The sequence below is a fragment of the Gossypium hirsutum genome, chromosome A12, assembly GCF_007990345.1.
Source record: "Gossypium hirsutum isolate 1008001.06 chromosome A12, Gossypium_hirsutum_v2.1, whole genome shotgun sequence".
In the NCBI taxonomy this organism is placed as follows: domain Eukaryota; kingdom Viridiplantae; phylum Streptophyta; class Magnoliopsida; order Malvales; family Malvaceae; genus Gossypium; species Gossypium hirsutum.
This window is the reverse complement of record NC_053435.1, coordinates 29939130-29960328: the sequence shown is the minus strand read 5'-3', so window position 1 is coordinate 29960328 and position 21199 is coordinate 29939130. Positions and strand designations below refer to the sequence as shown.

General features: G+C 36.7%; 2 non-coding genes across 2 annotated transcripts; both read right to left on the bottom strand.

The window, feature by feature from the left end:
• Window positions 1–3642: 3642 nt before the first annotated feature.
• LOC121211937 (small nucleolar RNA R71) lies at window positions 3643–3749 on the bottom strand. Its single transcript, XR_005907153.1, has one exon. It is a non-coding gene; the product is annotated as a small nucleolar RNA R71 (small nucleolar RNA).
• Window positions 3750–12237: 8488 nt separating this feature from the next.
• On the bottom strand, window positions 12238–12344 carry LOC121211696 (small nucleolar RNA R71). The gene has a single exon (XR_005906915.1). It is a non-coding gene; the product is annotated as a small nucleolar RNA R71 (small nucleolar RNA).
• Window positions 12345–21199: the final 8855 nt, after the last annotated feature.

Here is a 21199-nt window from a genome sequence, read left to right as displayed (position 1 = left end):
TACTTTTAGTTCTTGTGGGTTCGACATTTCGGTCTTGCTATAAGCTATACTACTGTTCGATAGGTGCACTTGCCTTTATCGTGATTATATTTAGTTTTCAAGTACGATCAATCATAAATATAAAACTTCTCATGCACATTGTAACACCCCGTACCCGAGACCATTTCCGGAGTCGAACACGAGGTGTTAACAGACTTAATTCATTACTTAAACAGCTCATACAATTCATTTTAAAATTTCCAGACAAGCTGACTAACTGCATCACAGTCTCTTTAAAAATCATATCTCGAGTTCCGAAACTCGAAATCCAATTCTGTAAATTTTTACTGAAACTAGACTCATATATCTATCTATTAATTTTTTTCTATAATTTTTGCTCCAGCCAATTAGTACAGTTTATTAGTTAAAGTCTCCCCTATTTCAGGGTTCGACTACTCTAACCTCTGTGTATTACAAATCAGATATCTCCCTGTACAGAGCTTCAATGACTATGCCGTTTATTTCAAATAAAACTAGACTCAATAAGGAATCGGTACATATAAATCATGACTTCTAATTATCTTTGAACAGTTTATGGTGAATTTTCAAATTCAGAACAGGGTATCCAGAAATCGCTCTGGCCCTGTCTCACAAAAATTTAAACATTTCATAAAATATAACTCATATACCTATTTTGTTCCATCCATATGAAAATAGACTCATAATTCTTCAATTACATATTTATTCATCATCTAATTGTATCTCTACTATTTTTAATAATTTTTCAAACTCACGTCACTGCTGCTGTCTGAATCTATTTTATGGTAAATTTTACCTATTTCATGGTTTCCATGAATTAGCTAGCAATTTAGCATACATAACACCAAATATGATCATGATTAGCCATTCCAATGGCTAATCATTACCAAGCATTTCCATACCACTCAATAACCATATCATAAGACCATATATACAAAATGATTATAATGCTATACATGCCATACTCAAAATATGCAAGCCATTATGCCAAGATGGTATACAAATAGTGTGAGCATGCCTCCGACCGTTCCCGATTTCCGAGCTGGCTTGTCAACACTACAAGGAATGAAAAGGAGAAAGTAAGCATAAATGCTTAGTAAGCTCACATGCAAATAGCAAGTAACACAACTATATAAGCAAACATAAAACATCATTTGCATAATCATCACTGAGACATTCATATCACATTTTCACTTATCATTTTACCATATTGTTGTTATATCGAGTTTTCAACCTGAGGGTTAAGTACATACCTGTTCAAAGTATTCATTTCACAACACTTACCAATACGTCCCTTTCATCTTGATTATTCCTCCATTTGAGTAGAATTTTACCCGTTGAACACATCGGAATATAATTCGGATACATGGAAAGTTTGCACATAAGTGCCACATATGTAGCCAAGCTACCATGTAACCTGCCCATAAATGAACTCGGACTCAACTCAACGAGCTCGGGCGTTCTCATCCATAAGTGAACTTGGACTCAACTCAATGAGCTCGGATGCCTAGTTACATCTCTCAAAATCGGACTCAACTCAACGAGTTCGGACATTCGCATCCATAAGTGAACTCGGACTCAACTCAACGAGTTCGGATGCCCAAACATCCTAGTGATATGTCACTTGTATCCTAATCCATTCCTAAGGTTCAACGGGACCTTTTCCCCAATCATGTGTCTCAACCATCTTTTACAGAATGCCGTTACCGATACTCGGTAGTATTTCACATTTTCCAAGTATATCACATAATTTGACATATTAACAAACAATTATCATAGTATAATATTTCATAATAATTATCATATCATTTAAATAACATTAAAACATTTAAAATAATAACTATGTCACCAACATTTACATATGAACTTACCTCGTATGCGAAAATGGCTACTTTTACCATTTCGTCCACAAGTTGGTATTTTTCCATTTTAGCCCGAATTTTAGTTTTCCTTGCTCTATCATTTAAAATATAGTCTAATTAGGACTCACATTATTCAAATTGACCCAAAATCATATTTTGGAAAAATTATAGTTTTGCCCCTAAACTTTTGCATATTTACACTTTTGCCCCAAAGCTCGTAAATTAAACTTCAGCCTATTTTCTTATGTTTTATGACATGCTGATCATTTTTCCCTTCTATGGAAACATCAAATTCTCACTCTAACATGTACTTATGACTATTAGGTATTTTTACCAATTAAGCCCTTTTGCTCGTTTTTGCTTAAAACCGAGTAGTACAAGTCGTCTAACATAATTTAAAACCTCATATTGTATCATAAAACACCAGAATACAAAAATTTTACCTATGGGTATTTTTCCAAATATGAACCCTAGGTTGAATTATTGCTAGCATAAGCTAAATCAAGTTACCGGGACTCCAAAAACGTAAAGAACTTGAAAAACGGGGTTAGAACGGACTTACAATTGAGCTTGGGAAGCTTGAAAACCCTAGCCATGGAGTCTCCCTTGGTATATTCGGCCATGGGGTTGAAGATGAGCAAAATTGGCTTTTAATTTTGTATTTTAATTCATTTTACCCCTAAGTGACCAAAATGCCCTTACTACTAAACTTTCCAAAAATTCCATCCATGTCCAATTTTTGTCCATAGACTTATAAATTGGTAAAATTGCTATTTAAGACCTCCTAATTAATATTTCAAAACATTTTGATACTAGAAACTTCTAGAATGCAAGTTTTGCAAATTATTCGATTTAGTCCCTAATTTCAATTTAAGCACTTTATGCATAAAATTTCTTCACGAAATTTTCACACAATCATGAAATCATATCATAGACCTCAAAATAATCATAAAATAATTATTTATATCTCGGATTTTGTGGTGACGAAACCACTATTCCGACTAGGCCCAAAATCAGGATATTACACACATCAAGTTTTTGGGGTCGTTGCTGGGGAACTAAGATATTAGGAACGCTTAATTTATATTACTTTAGCCATTTATTTTATTGCAATTTAAATTTTATTTTGTTTATATTACTAAATTTTCTTTTATTTACTTCTGGCAGGTTTTTATAGTTTATGACTAGAGGGAACCCGTCATGACCTCTACTTTTTGATAGTGAGATCGAAAGCACAACTCGCAGAAACTAAAAAGAGATAAGGCGAAGCCTATAATACAGAGAGGAAGGGCAAGATGATGATATTCAAACCACAACTGAGGAGATTGTGGATAATCATAATAATCTGCTACCTCCTCTGGCTATTGCGAACCAAGTAAATCAGGATCCTACTCCTCGTACTATGTGTGATTATGCTAACCCTAGTTTAGTAGGAGCTGAATCGAGTATAGCTAGACCTACTATTGTTGCAAATAATTTTGAACTGAAACCTAACATGATTCAAATGATACAACAGTTTGTTCAGTTTGATGGTTTGCAGGACGAGGATCCAAACACTCATTTGGTAAATTTTCTGGAATTTTACGACAACTTTAAGATTAATGGCATTTCTGATGATGCCATTCGCCTTCGGTTATTTCACTTTTCATTGAGGAATAAGGCTAAACAGTGGTTGAACTCATTACCACGAGGGTCAATCACAACTTGGGAGCAAATGACCAAAAAATTTTTACTAAAATATTTTCCGCCAGTTAAAACGGCTAAACTAAGGAATGATATCTCCTGTTTTGTGCAGATGGATCTAGAAACCCTGTATGATGCATGGGGGAGATACAAGGACCTATTAAGAAGGTGCCCTCACCATGGGTTACCTCTATGGCTACAGGTTTGGACTTTTTACAACGGTGTGAACCCCTCAACAAGGCAACTTATCGATGCAGCCGCCAGTGGAACTTTGAACAACAAAACACCTGAAGAGGCTTACGAATTTTTTGAAGAGATGTCACTGAATAACTATCAGTAGCAAGTCATGAGAACAAAGCCGAAAAAAGCAGCTGGTGTTTTCAACCTCGATGCAGTTACTATGCTGTCTAACCAGGTAGAACTTTTAAATAAAAAGATTGACGGTTTGAATGGTTCTACTTAGGTACATCCAGTGATGAGCTGCGATTCAAATGGAGGAGGAGTACACACAGAATATCAATCCTTCAACCCTAGCACCGAGGAGGAACAAGTTTAATATATGGGTAACAATAATTCTAGACCTTAAAATAACCAATACAGTAAAACTTATAATGTAGGTTGGAGGAACCATCCCAACTTCTCGTGGGGTGGCCAGGGAAATCAAAGGCCACAGCATCCCTCAAGTTTTCAACAACCACCTTACCAGCAGGAAAAGAAGCCGAACCTTGAAGAGAAAACAACAAAATTTATCTCGATGTCAGAAACCCATTTTTAGAATACCGAAATAGCACTTAAGAATCAACAAGTGTCGATCCAAGGGCTTGAAACTCAGATAGGCCAGCTTGCTAAATTGATTTCTGAACGACCACAAGGTAGCTTGCCGAGTAACACTGAATCTAACCTAAGAGAACAGCTTAATGCGATTACCATTCGAAATAAAAAAGGGTTAGTTGAACTTGAACCAGAACCGAGACAAGGAATTATGGTAAGTAAAGGTAAGGATGAGGTGGACCACACTGAGCGAAAACCGGTAAGTAAAAAGTACAAACCCCGAGTGCCATACCCCAGAGCGACAAGGAAAGACCATACGACCGAACAATTTTGTAAATTCCTTAAATTATTAAAGAAGTTACATACTAACTTACCGTTTATTGAAGCTATTTTGCAGATGCCAAACGTAGTTAAATTTTTAAAGGAGCTTTTAGCAAATAAGGGAAAGTTGGATGAGGCGTCGCATGTGGAGCTAAATGCAGTTTGCTTAGCCATTCTATAGAATATGCTACCCAACAAGTTGAAAGATCCAGGGAGCTTTACAATTCATTGTTTAATTTGGTAGTTTAAATGTTAACAATGCTTTGGCTGATTTAGGGGCTAGTATTAATGTCATGCCCTATAAAATGTTTAAAGAACTAGGTCTTGGGAAACCCAATCAAACTAGGATGAGCATTCAATTGGAAGAAAAAAACAATTAGATTCCTAGGGGTATTATTGAAGATGTACTTGTTAAAATTGACAAATTTATATTCCCAATTGATTTTGTTGTTTTAGACATAGAAGAGGCTAGTGACGTACCTTTGATTTTAGGATGACCCTTTTTAGCAACTGCTAGAACTATTATTGATGTTGGTACAGGTGAACTCACACTTCGTGTGGGTGATGAAACAATCACTCTTCAAGCTTGTAGTTCGAGTAACACATCGAATATTGAGGGTGGTTGTATAAATAATGTTACTAATACTGATCATGGGGTGCAACCTTCTTTGCAGGAAACACGTTCGAAGAGCATACATGAGCCATGTTCAAGTAACAAAAAATGACCCATCTATGAAGAGAGAAGGCTACAGATCGAGGAACTAGATGAATGACGTACACAGAAACCAAGAACACACGATAAACCAGAACCACGCCATGACGGACTAAATGTTTTATCAAATAAACTTAAGGTTGGGGACAAAGTACTATTAGATGCGGCAGACCCTCATATTACCACTTTTGAACCAAATAGAGCAATCCCTTTTACGGCACTTAGTATTTTCCCATGCGGTACAGTCGAGATAACTCAGTCCAAATTCGACACTTTAAGGTAAATAATACTCGTCTAAAACCTTATTTCAATGAAATCGATAGTAGGAATGAGGAGTGTAAACTCCTCGCACCACCATGACCACGAACAAAGAGGTAAGTCGAGCTTAGACTCTAAATAAACGCTTCTGGGGAGGCAACCCGAGCACTAACAGTATTGATTTCATTAAATTTTAGTTTTTAACATCTAAAGCATTAACTGAGTCCTTGAACACAGGTTTTCCAAACCCACGCGGCCAGGCACACGGGCGTGCCTAAGGCCGTGCTTATACAACGGGCGGCGACACGGCCGTGTGGAAATATAACGGAATTTTTCCCAAAACACGGGATTCGATATGTTGCCATAGCTGTGCGACATGGCCGTGAGCAATCCTACCAAATCAACATGGGCGTGCGACCCGTCCGTGTCTATAATCCTTGGTAGAAACTGAGAAATTAACACGGGCGTGCGACATGCCCGTGCCTACCAACCGTGGTCGAAACTGTGAAAATAACATGGGCGTGCGCATTTGTGCACGGGCATGGGAGAAGCAAACGAAGCAGGACACTGCCGTGTGACACGATCGTGTGCACCAACACGCCCAAAGCACACGGGCATGGGCCGAATTCCAGACGCGCCCCAATTCGAAAACCACGAAACACACGGGCTGAAATAAGGGCACACAGGCGTGCCCCATGGCGTGTGCCCCAAAATCTGTATAAACCCCCACTATTCATCATCCCCTTCCCCAATACCTTAACCCTAGCCACCAGCCTCTCCGCTGCCGTCACTACCTAAGCTCCCAAAATCCACCATTTCTTCTCCCTTTTTCTTCCATACACATCAAAATCTTCTCTCTTGTCCTTCATTCCCTACACATTCCCATCTTCTTCTTCCTTACTTCACTTATCCCACACCCCACTGTCGCACCAGTACCACCACCGCCGTCATCTGCGACACGTCGATGCCGCACCCCTCTTCCGTCAAGCACCACCATCGTTCATCAGTTGTTTGTTTCCCTTTCACCCCATTACTTTTTATTTTACTTCTTTTATTGATTTCTTGACTTATAATTGTTTTCATTGTTAATAATTTGCATGCTTATCTATGTTTAGTGATTTCCAATTTTACTAATGATAAAGATTTACTTAGTCATTTCATTGATCTTTACTCTTGTTTGATTTGCCCACGTGATTAGGATTATTAATAGTATTATCCACTATCACTTGATTGGTCCTTTAGCATTCGCTTGGTTTAGCCTTAGTACTCTGTCCATCTTATATTTAGCCCGTTGATTCATATGAAATATCACCACGTTTTGTTTTTAGCATGCTTGGATTTGTGTCCATATTATCTTATGAGCAAGTTATTATTTTTGGATTACTTAGACTTTGCTTGCAGATGTAGGAATTATTATTGATGACTTACTCTTTTATTCATAGGCACACTATTTCAAATCCACGTGGTAAGAAAACCGCCGCCTTCGCTTCAAAAAAATGGAAGGGATCTGGAGCCATGTCAGCAATCGCATCTGCCGAAGTGCGCCACCCCTTCTTATAGTTTCCCTTGGGACCCCAAGAGGAACTTTTTTAAATACTCCGTGCAAGACCCATCAGCGCAGGCCGATGTATTGATTGGACCGCTCTAGAGCAGATCCAACTCGCTGACGCAGTCCGAGCTCTCCTGACTACTAATCCATAGGGGCTCTTTTTTGAGATCGTCGAGCCGACATATCTCGATCTCACATTAGAACTCTGTTCGACCTTCCACTTTCAAACCATTATGACAGAGTTTGATGATCTCGAAACAGTCCAGTTCCGTCTCAGCGGTTTAGTTCACCAGTTGAACGTGCCTGAGTTCGATGCCGTATTAGGACTCTATACGGAGGAGTTCATGGACGACGACGACTTCGACAGTCTCCATCGTCACATCCACTATTTTCCTTCAAATTGCTGGAAGACCCTAGTCCCTGCTTCGACCACTTATGACCCTAGTCGCTCCAAGGCATTAGCTCTCGCACCATCACTGAGATACTTACACGCCATCCTAGCCCACACCCTAAAAGAACGGCAAGAGAGTACCGGTGCCGTCAGCACTAACGACACTTATTTTTTATGGAGCATGGCTTATGGGCACGTATTTGACCTCGCTTATTTCATCGCCCTAGCCATTCGCCATCAGACAAAGCGGCATAAGTAGGGAGACATTTCTATCATGGTACTTTGGTCTCCTCAACACGGCACCACAATCATCCTCCCTCACCCTCATCGATCAGATGTCCCCACAGGGCATCTCGAGTATGATCCAAAAGAGAATGATCGAGCGGCGACGTGGATTTGATCCTCCTCAGTACCGCCTCGTCCAGTCAGTTGAGTAGGAAGACCCAGAGGACATTACTGATGATGTCCCTCCACCTCACGAGGATCCACCATCTCAGCCACCACCTATTCATCTTCCAGTTCATGCGACTGCTTCACTCTCTGACATCTCTGAGCATCTTACTTGATTCGAGCAGTAATGTTTTTAGCGCTTCGATCACATTGATGCAACCTTACATCAGATTTGTCAGCACCTTCACATCTCATCGCCACCCCACCTCGCGAACCATCTGGCGATGAGGATTTTTGAAGACTTTTATTTATTATTTATTATTATTATTTTCACTTTTATCTTTATTTATCTTTTTAAATTACTTTTCATTTTATTTCTCTTTGATACTATTTTTATTTTTATCTTTAGGTTTTACAATTTATATTATGTAATTTATGTTTTTGGCCATTTCATTATGAGTAATCATGCTACTTTATATTTCCTAAAGAGTTAATGATTCTATCGCAGTTGTGAAGAGCTCCAAAGCTCACTATTACTTAGGAATTTGCAACTCTATTGGAAAAGGTCCTCTACGACTGCCATGCCCTGCTCGACCACGGCCATAGCTACCACCAGTTATAATATTCTTTTAGCACAGGACTTGTGGGCTAACAACCTCTACCACCACGGGAGTATCCTCCTCCAATCTCACCCTTGTCTTAGCCAATTACTTTTCATGACTCCAATTCAAGGATTCCATTTAACATTCAGGAAGTTTCACTTCTCTCCCTATCTTATGAGCTTATATCTATATTTTTCAGTAAATCTATTTTTGTACATTGAGGACAAAGTACATCTTAAGTGTGGGGGGGTTATTTATATCATTATCAGAAAAATCCATGAATTTTGTCTTATTCTCACGTGACTCACTCATATCACTATTAGAATGAATTTTGATTAATTTATGATTTTTATTGATATGTCTTGAATTAAAACATAGGCATTTATGCATTGATTGTTTAAACTTTAAGGAATTAGAGAATCAAACATGATAAGTTGATTTTTGAGAATTAAAATTTTTTAGGTTATTTCCCCAAGTTTAGGTATTATCTTGAAGTTGAAATTCACAGGATTAAAATAAAAAAGCCATAATTTTTGTGAGATCTTGAGCCTTTAGAGCATATATTATTTCTTTCATGCTCACTTTTATTGTTGCTATGAGTGCATCAATATTGATTTGTTATTCTAGAACTTGCTTCGATTATGCATTCAAGACCACACCACTGATTTGATTTATCGAGATGATAAAGACACTTAGGTTTAACCCACTCACTCCATAAAAGTCTACCTTCATATTTAACCCTTAGTGAACCTCCTTGAGCCTAACAAGCCATTCATTGATTTACCCTCAATATTAACCCATAACCCATTATTGTTGAAATCCCCTCAATTAATTTAATCCCTATTTTTGACAAGATTTGATTTGAATAAATTGCTTAGCTATGTTTTATTTTTGATAGTTAGCAAAGTTCTATGTTACTTGATTTGTTCTTAAAAAAAATGAACGAAGTTGCTGTAATTGAGATTTGTCATCTAGCATATTACGAAATTATGTAATGCTTGGTTTAAAACGATGTTAACCATGAAAAAAAGCTCAATTCTAGGATCATCTAATTAGGAATGTAATTTTTCAGCTTTAGTATTTTTCTAGTTAGGTAATTTTTCAATTCAATCTCGATTCTAACTTTCTCTTTCAGCTTGTGACCACACCCCCTAACCAAAGCCACGTTACAACCCTCTAAAGACCTTTTGATTGATGTATCATCTTAATATATAGTGGTGAAGATTTGATTTTCATGCAAGCCTATGGTAATAACTTTTCATATTGATTGATGAGTGCTAAATTTGTTGTCCTTAAACACCTCGAGTGATTTGAGTGAATCTTTAGTGAGAATGTTGAATTCTGTGATATTTTAAATCAAAGGTGATTACTTAGATGAGGGGAGACACCTATGTTTTCGTGATAAAATGCTCAACTTGGAATGTTTGAAACTTTGATGTTCTTCTAGTTGAATTCTCAATGTATGATTACTTATGGATTATTTTGAGATATTATTGATAGGAATTATAAGTTGAGAAAAATGAATTCTCAATTGTGAATTGAGGACTTTGCTTGAGGACAAGCAAACGCTTAAGTATGAGGGTATTTGATAAGTCGTAATTTATACATATTTTTATCCCATGATTAGTACATTTTCGGATGAATTATCATTAGATTTGTGGAATTTGATGCTCCTAATCCTTTAATTTCATTTTTTATACTTAGGTGAGCATAGGAGATTAAAAAGAGCAAGAAACAAGCCAAAAACGGAGAAAATGGGTCAATGTGGGAAATTAACACGGCCTAGACTTCCTTACACGGGTAGACCACACGCTCGTGTCTATTTAAAAGATTGTAACATGGCCTAAGCCATACCACACGCCCGTGTCTATTTAGCAGACTTTAACATAGCCTAAACCACCCCACACGGGCATGGTACACTGCCGTGTCCCTGTCAAGCCCAAGTCCAGTTCTACTCAGAAAAGGCCACTTTTGAGGTTTTTAAAGCATTCTAAAGCCTATATAAACACCCGAGGAGGCACCTAGAGGAACACACGGAGTAGGAGGCAAGGAATTACTCGAAAAAAGCCGGTCAATCCATCTCAGAAGCCGGATTCTCCTTCAAGATTGAAGATCTCCCTTCAATTTCCTTCAGGGGTTTTTGAGTTTTCTTTATGTTTTGTTATCATTATTCTTCTGAGATGTTTTCTTTTACACATATGATCTAAATCCCCTAAATACCTAAGAGGGATGAAACCTAAGACGGATCTTGTTACTATTTTCTGAATTATATGATAAATACTTGATTTGTTCTTAATTATGTGTTCTTAATTTTTGCTTTAATATTCTAGGATATTGATTCAAGTATTGATGTGCTTATTCAGAGGAGAAAAAGTCACTTTCTAAGAGTAGATCTAGCATAATTAAGTGGAGTTGATTGCATCCCTAGACATAGGGCGACATAAATCTGCCGGATTAGGGTCAAACCTAATAGGGGAATCTATAGAGCAAGTTAATGCAACACTAGGGGTTTTAATTAGAAAGAGATTTCAATTAATCCACCTAGGGTTAGACGTTGGTAGTCTCGAGAGAGATAATAATATAAATTAGGGATTTCTATGGATCGAGTCAAGTGAATAAATCGTCTAGTTCAGAGTCAAATATCAAGTGAAGTCTAGGTGGGTTCTTCCTTGGGTATTGTTTAAATCAATCAGTTTTCCCAAAAGTATTTCCCCAATTTACTTCCTGTGCATTCTTAATTTAGTTAATTAGTTTAGATAAAGCAAATCCCCTTATTTTTAGGCTAGATAATAAAAAGAAGGTTAATACTAGTACTTTTAGTTCTTGTGGGTTCGATATTTCGATCTTGCTATAAGCTATACTACTGTTCGATAGGTACGCTTGCCTTTATCGTGATAATAGTTAATTTTCAAGTACGATCAATCATAAATATAAAACTTATCACGCATAACAAGTTTTTGGGGCCATTGCCGGGGAACTAAGATATTAGGAATGCTTAATTTTTATTACTTTAGCCATTTATTTTATTGCAATTTAAATATTATTTTTTTTATATTACTAAATTTTCTTTTATTTACTTCTGGCAGGTTTTTATAGTTTATGACTAGAAGGAACCTGTCAGGACCTCTAGTTTTTGATAGTGAGGTCGAAAGCACAGCTCGTATAAATCGAAGAAAGATAAGACAAAGCCTACAATACATAAAGGAAGGGCAAGAGGATGATATTCAAACCACAACCGAGGAGATTGCGGATAATCATAATAATCCGCTACCTCTTGTGGCTATTGCGAACCGAGTAAATCAGGATCCCGCTCCTCGTACTATGTATGATTATGCTAACCTAGTTTAACAGGAGCTGAATCGAGTATAGTTAGACCTGCTATTACTGCAAATAATTTTAAACTGAAACCTAACACGATTCAAATTATACAATAGTTTGTTCAGTTTGGTGGTTTGCACGACGAAGATCCAAACACTCATTTGGCAAATTTTCTGGAATTCTGCGACACCTTTAAGATCAATTGCATTTTTGACGATGCCATTCACCTTCGGTTATTTCCCTTTTCATTGAGGAATAAGGCTAAGTAGTGGTTGAACTCGTTACCACGAGGGTCAATCACAACTTGGGAGCAAATGGCATAAAAATTTTTACTAAAATATTTTACGTCGGCTAAAATGACTAAACTAAGGAATGATATCTCCTCTTTTGTCCAGATGGATCTAGAAACCCTGTATGATACATGGGAGAGATACAATGACCTATTAAGAAGGTGCCCTCACCATGGGTTACCTTTATGACTGTAGGTTCAGACTTTTTACAATGCTGTGAACCCCTCAACAAGGCAAATTATCGACGCAGCTGCCAGTGGAACTTTGAACAACAAAACACCTGAAGAGGCTTACGAATTTATTGAAGAGATGTCACTGAATAACTATCAGTGGCAAGTCATGAGAACAAAGCCGACAAAAGCAGCCAGTGTTTTCAACCTCGACGCGGTTACTACACTGTCTAACCAGGTAGATCTTTTAAATAAAAAGATTGACGATTTGTATGGTTCTACTCAGGTACATCTAGTGATGAGGTACGATTCAAATGGAGGAGGAGTACACACAGAATATGAATCTTTCAACCTTAGCACCGGGGAGGAACAATTTCAATATATGGGTAACAATAATTCTAGACCTCAAAATAACCCATACAGTAACACTTATAATGCAGGTTAGAGGAACCATCCCAATTTCTCGTGGGGTGGCCAGGGAAATCAAAGGCCACTGCATCCCCCAGGTTTTCAACAACCACCTTACCAGCAGGAAAAGAAGCCGAACCTTGAAGAGATGCTAAAAAAATTTATCTCGAGGTCGGGAACTCATTTTTAGAATACTGAAACAACACTTAAGAATCAACAAGTGTCAATCAAAGGCTCAAAACTCAGATAGGCCAGCTTGCTAAACTGATTTCTGAACAACCACAAGGTAGCTTGCCGAGTAACACTGAATCTAACCCAAGGGAATAGCTTAATGCGATTACCGTTTGAGATAAAGAAGGGTTAGTTGAACCTCAACCAGAATCGAGGCAAGAAATTGTGGTAAGTAAAGGTAAGGATGAGGTGGACCACAGTGAGCGAAAATTGGTAAGTAAAGAGTACAAACCCCGTATACCATATCCCAGAGTGACAAGGAAAGACCACACGGATGAACAATTTTGTAAATTCCTTAAATTATTATAAAAATTACATATTAACTTACTGTTTATTGAAGCTCTTTCACAGATGCCAAACGCAGTTAAATTTTTAAAGGAGCTTTTAGCAAATAAGGGGAAGTTGGATGAGGCGTCGCATGTGGAGTTAAATGCAGTTTGCTTAGCCATTCTACAGAATAAGCTACCCAACAAGTTGAAAGATCCAGGGAGTTTTACAATTCCTTGTTTAATTGGCAGTTTAAACATTAACAATGCTTTGGCTGATTTAGAGGCTAGTATTAATGTCATGCCCTATAAAATGTTTAAACAACTAGGTATTGGGAAACCCAAACAAACTAGGATGCACATTCAATTGACAAATAAAACAATTAGATTTCCTAGGGGTATTATTGAAGATGTACTTGTTAAAATTGACAAATTTATATTCCCAATTGATTTTGTTGTTTTAGACATAGAAGAGGATAGTGACGTACCTTTGATTTTAGGACGACCCTTTTTAGCAACTGCTAGAACTATTATTGATGTTGGTACAGGTGAACTCACACTTCGTGTGGGTGATGAAACAATCACTCTTCAAGCTCGTAATTCGAGTAACACATCGAATATTGAGGGTGGTTGTATAAATAATGTTACTAATCTGATCATGTGGTGCAACCTTCTTTGCAGGAAACATGTTCGAAGAGCATACGTGAGCCATGTTCAAGTAACAACAAAGGACCCATCTATGAAGAGAGAAGGCTACAGATCGAGGAACTAGATGAATGATATACACAGAAACCGAGAACACACCATAAACTAAAACCACGCCATGATGGACTAAATGTTTTATCAAATCAACTTAAGGTTGGGGACAAAGTACTATTAGATGCGGCATACCTTTATATTACCACTTCTGAACCAAATGGAGCAATCCCTTTTACGGTACTTAGCATTTTTCCATACCGTGCAGTAGAGGTAACTTATTCCAAATTCGGCACTTTTAAGGTAAATAGTACTCCTTTAAAACCTTATTTTGATGAAATTGATAGCAGGAATGAGGAGTGTAAACTCCTCGCACCACCATGACCACGCAACAAAGAGGTAAGTAGAGCTTAGACTCTAAATAAGCGCTTCTCTAGAGGCAACCCGAGTACTAACGGTGTTTATTTCTTTAAATTTTAGTTTTTAACATCTAAAGCATTAACTGAGTCCTTGAGCACAGGTTTTCCAAACCCACATGACCAGGCACACTAGCATGCCTGAGGCCGTGCTCATACAACGGGTGGCGACACGGAAGTGCGATACGGTCGTGTGGAAATAGAGAAAAATTTTTCCCAGAACACGGGATTGAATATGTTGCCACGGCTGAATTACACCCAACTCAGTGAGACCTAATAATTACAATGTTTATCCAAACATGCCATCATTGTGTAATTATAAGCAATTGCACTCAAATCTATTTACTATGTGGGTTTCTAAACACTACCGAATGTAAGTAATAAAATGTGCATATTAAAACAAAAACATATACAAAAATATTAAAATAAAGTTTTGGTTGAGTAATAAATTTAAAATTTTTTTCAATGTAATTGACATAGGTTCAAACCCCAACATATGCATATATATATTTTTTATTTTTTAACTTAAAAAAGGTTAAAGTACCCTTGAATAATATAACTTATTTTAAATATGGTTAAACATTTTTGTAATTTTCCTAACCGAGTTGGTGCTCAGTTGACCCATTACACCAACATAGCCAGAGATTTTATTAACGGTACAGATAAATTTTAGATAAAAAATTTAAAAACCATATTTTTCTATAATATAAGTTGTACTATTATTAAAATCTTTTTATTTTTTAATAAAAAAATTTATATTAAAATTACTAAACATTATAATTTTAAATTTTTATCCTTTCAATTAAGACTTTACTTATTTTTATATAAATTTTTAATAAATATATTTTTTATAATTTTATGTTACTCGCATGTTTTTCATAATCTAATATATACTTGTTATACCCCTCTACGTGAAAGACACGTGTCAAGCACAAAAGACATTGTTGACTTTGCATTGACCCTCTAAGCACAACCATCCAACCCCTTTCAAACGGAACCTATCACCGTGGTCATAATAGATTGTTATCTTAATGTGAACACACTTCCAAGACAATAAGGAGCCCATTTAGGCTTAATTACTTTAAACTGATAGAACCCTATAATACGCACCCATGATTATTCATTACATGTTTAACATGCTGAAATGCTTATCTAGCCAATATCATACTAGTGAAAAATGAGACTCCTTTCCTAGAAATACCTTGAAAAAGTATGGGCAAGGGATCAATCCCTTTTATACCTTAAATTACTTGCATTTATCATTTCAATCAACTTGTTCTCTTGCCCTTGTTTCAGTTCTCAACCACTATAGGTGAACCAACATCTACTACATCACATTGATCTCCTTCTCGTTCCAACTTATCTTCCTCCCTTGTTATACTTTGTATAAACAATACTTAAATTACAATTATATTCACAATTCAATATATTCAACAAATTTTTTAATTAAAATAAATAATCATTAAAAGTATGAAACTAAATAGCTAATTTAACAATGAGCTAACTAAAATAAATATGATTTACATATGATAAGACCCAATTGAACACTCAAAATTAGAGGTTGTCAATATTTGCTAAAATAACCAAAGTTTTATTGGTATGAACAAAAACTCTCTTTTTTGAAATTACAACTATATTATCTGTTTCAACTAAAATTAGTCATTACATGAATTAGATAATTAATATAACATCTCAAAAATCGAGGGTTAGTAGAACTGGGTTTGTAAATCGAGAGAAAGTGGTAATGCCTTAATTTTAAGATTATCTATGCATTTTTAGGAAATAAATGAGGCATTAGTTTGTTGGTTAATTGTTAGTGAAACGTTCCTTGAAACCTAAGTTCAAATCTTTTCTTCCTCACCATTTTTACTATTTTGCAAATTTTGTCTTAAACCCTAGTATGTGACATGCCTTGCTTTTAAAATAAATATTGCAAAATTATTTCAAGAATGAGGAAAATTCTTAATGGTTAAAAGAAATATGAGAAAGTATGAAAATTAATTGAGGTCCCAAGTTCAAATTCTTTTCCTTGCAAAATAATTTAATTTTTGGCAAAAATCCCTTATTTTTAATGTGTGTGCCACCCAAGTCTTGTAACCCTAGGTATAAATGTTAATTTTTCACAAATAATCAGCCTTTAATCCTCCTACTCATTGCCCTAGCTATTCATCTCCTCCATTCCCTCTCTTTGATTTTATTTTGTTTTTCCTTTCCTCCATTAATGCCATCGCCTACACCTCCCATTTCACAATCTCTTCCTTTTACTTATTGCGTCAAGATTGTGCACCATCTTCTTTATTATATTGATTCCATTTATCCTCATCTAAATCAGACCCAAATCTGAAATCTTAAACCCCAAGATTGATCCCGAACATTGCCAAGAAAGTGTCATTGCCGTTTCTCTCAACTAGCTTGGGTAAGATCTCTTTTCTTTTCAATTTATTGATTAATCTTGTCAATTAAAAAAAAATCCAGATCTGGAATTTGGTGGATTTTAAATGATTTCAAATTATTTTTCCAGATTTTAATGAGATCTCAAACCATTTTAAAATTCAACCCCAATTTTGGCAACCATGGGTGGTGGTGTGTGTGCCTATGTGCAAGAAAGAGGGCTGTTTTGTTTCTTGAATCTTGCCCAATTAATTCCATCCTTGAACCCTCCTAATTATGTTTTAAACCTATGTCAATTATGGAAAAATTTTCTTGATCAATTGGTCATTTGAAACTTGCAAATCGTGAAGCATAAGTGCAATTAAGGATAACTAGTTTGTTATTTCGACGTAGTTGTTGGGTAAAGGTTATGAATTGATTAAATGAAGGAATTAATAATTAATTAGATACTTATTTTCTAGTATATTATTGAATTAGGTGCTAACCCAAACACTCGAAATCAACCGTAAAGGCGAAGAACAATTGCACGTACGGTTCGCATCGGTATAGTGTAAGGAATCTAACTAGGTTTGATTCATAAAATGGTTATAATTTCAAAAATTGGTTTGCACTCATAAGTAGGTTTTTGGGGGCTGCTTTAATATTCAATTTATTGAATTTACGCTAAATTTTGGTTTAGGTTCGTTTAAGGAATTATTAAGGAAAATTGGAAGATTCGCTAGTGTACTGCGAGTAAGAGAAAAATAAGGTGTGGGTCCTAAAATCATAAAATTATTTGAAAATATTAAATATCATGTTATCTTTGATAAATTAGCTTGTTTATTGGATTGGCTTAATAGCCAAATTATTTATTTTGTGAGTGGCCAATCCAAGTATGTTTCGAGCATTAAAATATTGACATGTTGGCAAAATTGCTAGTTTGATAGTATGAATGTTTGATTGAGTTTGTAATTGCATATTTGAGTTATGAGATATGAGAATATTTGATTGAATGATATAATGTGTTGAGATATTAAGCTTATATATTGTAACACCCTGAATTTTGGCCAAGAAGTATTAGGTCTTGAGCATGAAAACAGTTAGGAGGCTGCACATAAATATTTAGTTGTGCAAGAAAGTGACATAAATGTATGTTTGGCTTAGTGGTTGTGTGCTCTGGAAGTGTCTGGGAAGTCATGGGTTCAGGCCTTGGTTTCCACAAAAAATTTTCTTTTAAGGATAAAACCCCTTTCTTTGGCCAGTAGGGTTATAAGTTTATTTTGGTAAAAACATAATAGAAAGGGCTTGCTGGTCTAATGGATATTAGCGTGGAGTGTGCTATTGGTCTGAGGTTCGAATCCATACTTGTGCTAATGGAGATTATTTTTACTGGTGGCCATGGGAGGAAGTTGTGTTTGATCAAAACACTGAGGAGTTTGAATGAGTTTGAAGGGGTTGTTGTTGGCCGAATTTGGGGAGTGAAAAGGGGGATTTTCGGTTGTTGAGGTTTGTGAGCAGGAGGGTTTTTAGGAGGAAATTGGGGAATTCAAATTTGGTGGAAGAGTTGTGCCGAATTTGAACTGTGGCACTCTAAACTTTTGGTTTTGGCAAGTTGAAGTACTCAGTTTTCGAGTTTGTGAGCATTTTGTGAGCATTTTTGGCTCTTTTCCTTTTGTTCTCTGAAAACCGATTAATGTTAGGGTGTGTGGGGTTAGTTTTCTTCTTTGCATTTTTTGGTTTGACTGATTACTCCATCTCTTCTTGGGGCCGAAAATAGAAAAAAACCATCGGGTATGTTTTTCCTCCTACTTGCTTTTCAGTGTTGTTTCCTCTTTTGACCATTTCTCTACTGTTAGCTGATTCTTTCTCATCTACTATACTACCAAATGTGCTTATTCTTGTGACCCTAACCGAATACCACTCTTCCCCTCTTAATTGATTTTGCGCCGTCATTATCATTTTCTTTTTTGCAGTGGCCGAACATTTCTTTCTCCTCTCCCTTTGTTCCTTCGGCTTTTATTGAGTGTCCCTATTGCATTGTTTAACCGATTACCTTCTTCTCATTCCCTCTTTTGCTTTTAGCTTTTCTCTTAAAAGAGGGAAAACTTGTTGGTGTTCCTCTGTTCCTTGGCCAAATATTTGGTCTAGCTATCCTTCCACTTCTGTCAACTTTCCTCATCCTAGCGGTTGGTTCTGCCCAACGCGAGTTACTTCTGGTTGATAGGTATTTCGGTAAGGATAAAAGTAACGTTGCAAGCGTGTAAATAGTGTGTTATTTAGTAATCTATTAAAGTTCCTAACATGTGATCATGTCGCTTTGTTTTGGCAGCATCTAATCGTATGGAACTCAGTTTATCTATGGATTTGTAAGGCTACATTGGTTGAAGTACTGGAAGTAAGTGCCAATAACAAAGTTGATGGGAACTGTTATTGTATTAAACATGACTAGCGTTGGTCATGAACTTGTCTTGTGTTTTAGGTGTGAATCATTCCAGGATCATTCGTACCAGGAATCCAAACAGGTGTGTAAACACTGCCCAACTATAGACCGGCAAAAGCCTAAAAACACGACTATTGACACTACATGAGCATGCACTCACTTGTGCGGTAATCCAAATGTGTAAAATGTAGGCATTTGATCGTAGAGCCCACCATGAGCGTTTTCATGGGCTTAGGCTGTTTTGGCCCATGTTGGGCTGAAATGGGCTGTGTGGGCTCCACGGGCTTGTAGGCCCCACATGGGTAAACCATACGGGCGTGTGAAGATTATTGGGCTAGGCTGTGTAGCTTACATGACCAAGGCCATTTTTGGGCTTTGTGGGCCACACGGGCGTGTGGGCCCACATGGGCCGCATTATGGGCTTTGGGCCCATTTTCACTGTTTGAGTGTCAAGGTTGCATGGGTTGTCCGAGACAATTGTGGACCTACTATTGGGACGGTGAGTATACCTAGACCCTAATTTGATGAAATGACCGTTATACCCTTCTGAGCTAAATGACCGATATACCCCTATGTGATGTATGACTGTTTGAGCATGCCATCTTTATTGTATATACATTTTTATTATGTTGCATTGCATGGGGTGGGATAGATGATTTGGAGGAAGTGTACTGAAAAGCTATAAGCCTATTACTAGCATCTCTGCTGCAAATGCTGTTTTAGCGCCGCAACCGATGCTACATGGTGTGTAGGGATGGGTGGGTCGATTTAATCCCCACATGGTGTGTAGGGTTGGTACGAGGATGGTGTGTAGAGGCTAGAGTGGGTCAGATTTTTTGATTACATATTGTACTGATTCTGTTGTGGGCTTAGGCCCCACTGATACTATTGCTATAATGGGCTCAGGCCTAAACTGCTATTGTTATTGTATTGGGCTAAGGCTTAATTGATACTGGACTGTTTCTGATACGGGCTTAGGTCCAGACTGTATTAGCCTATTGTATGACTGATTGTTTGTTTAATAAGGGATTACACACTGAGTTTTCATAAACTCACCCTTCTGCTTATCTGTGCAGGTAATCCTTAGGTGGGTCAGTGCTGCGAGAGACTCAAAGGTAGCCACACAATAGCTTATGCTCTCATGTTTGTCTTTTAATTTATAAGTAGTTAAATTTGGGTATTTTTATGTAATAAGGCCTCTCAAGAATTTATTTTTAATTTGGGGATTTATATTTGTTGGATTTACATCTGTTAGCAGTAGGACACGTGTTTTCAAAAGATAAATTCTTTTCAAAACACCTCGTATACGCAACATATTTTCAAAGCTTCCGCAACAAGCATGGTTTTAAAGTGTAATAACAATCTAATATGATTAACATTTTACTAAGACGACTAGAGTTTTTAACAATGAACGAGGTATCTTAATTTTTCGTTTAGAATTCAAAGAGGTTTTTATTTAGAACACATGTTTCAACAAAATTATGTTTTTCGAAAACCACTTCAATGTGACATCGCCAGATTCGACCATAACGTCTAGGCCGGGTTTGGGGTGTTACATATATGATTTAAACATATAAGATATTTGTTTTATTGTGTACTGAAAAGGGTGCTATTTATGTGTAACTAAAATCAGTAAAGTAAGTGAAATTGAACGATATTGATTGATACAAACACAATGGTAATTTGAAAGATTGGAACAGTGTTTCCATTTACTAAAAATATGTTATTATTGAGGACATCTAAGCATGTCAAATGAATGTGAAAAGTATTGAGATATGATTATGTATGAGATTGTGTGACATATTGCATATGCATTAGGTTGGGATTTTGTGGTTGACGGAGGAGTTCCGTGGAGTACCGCCAGCATATTAAATCCACATTATTCGTAGTTAGTGCATTGCACCTAGAGTATCGAGGGGAATAGCAATTTATCACATTTTTACTGGCAGATTTTTTGCATTTTTACTGGCAGAATTTTTTGCATATTGTTATCGATGGTTTTAATCACAATGGGCTTAAGCCCATAATGTTTTGGAG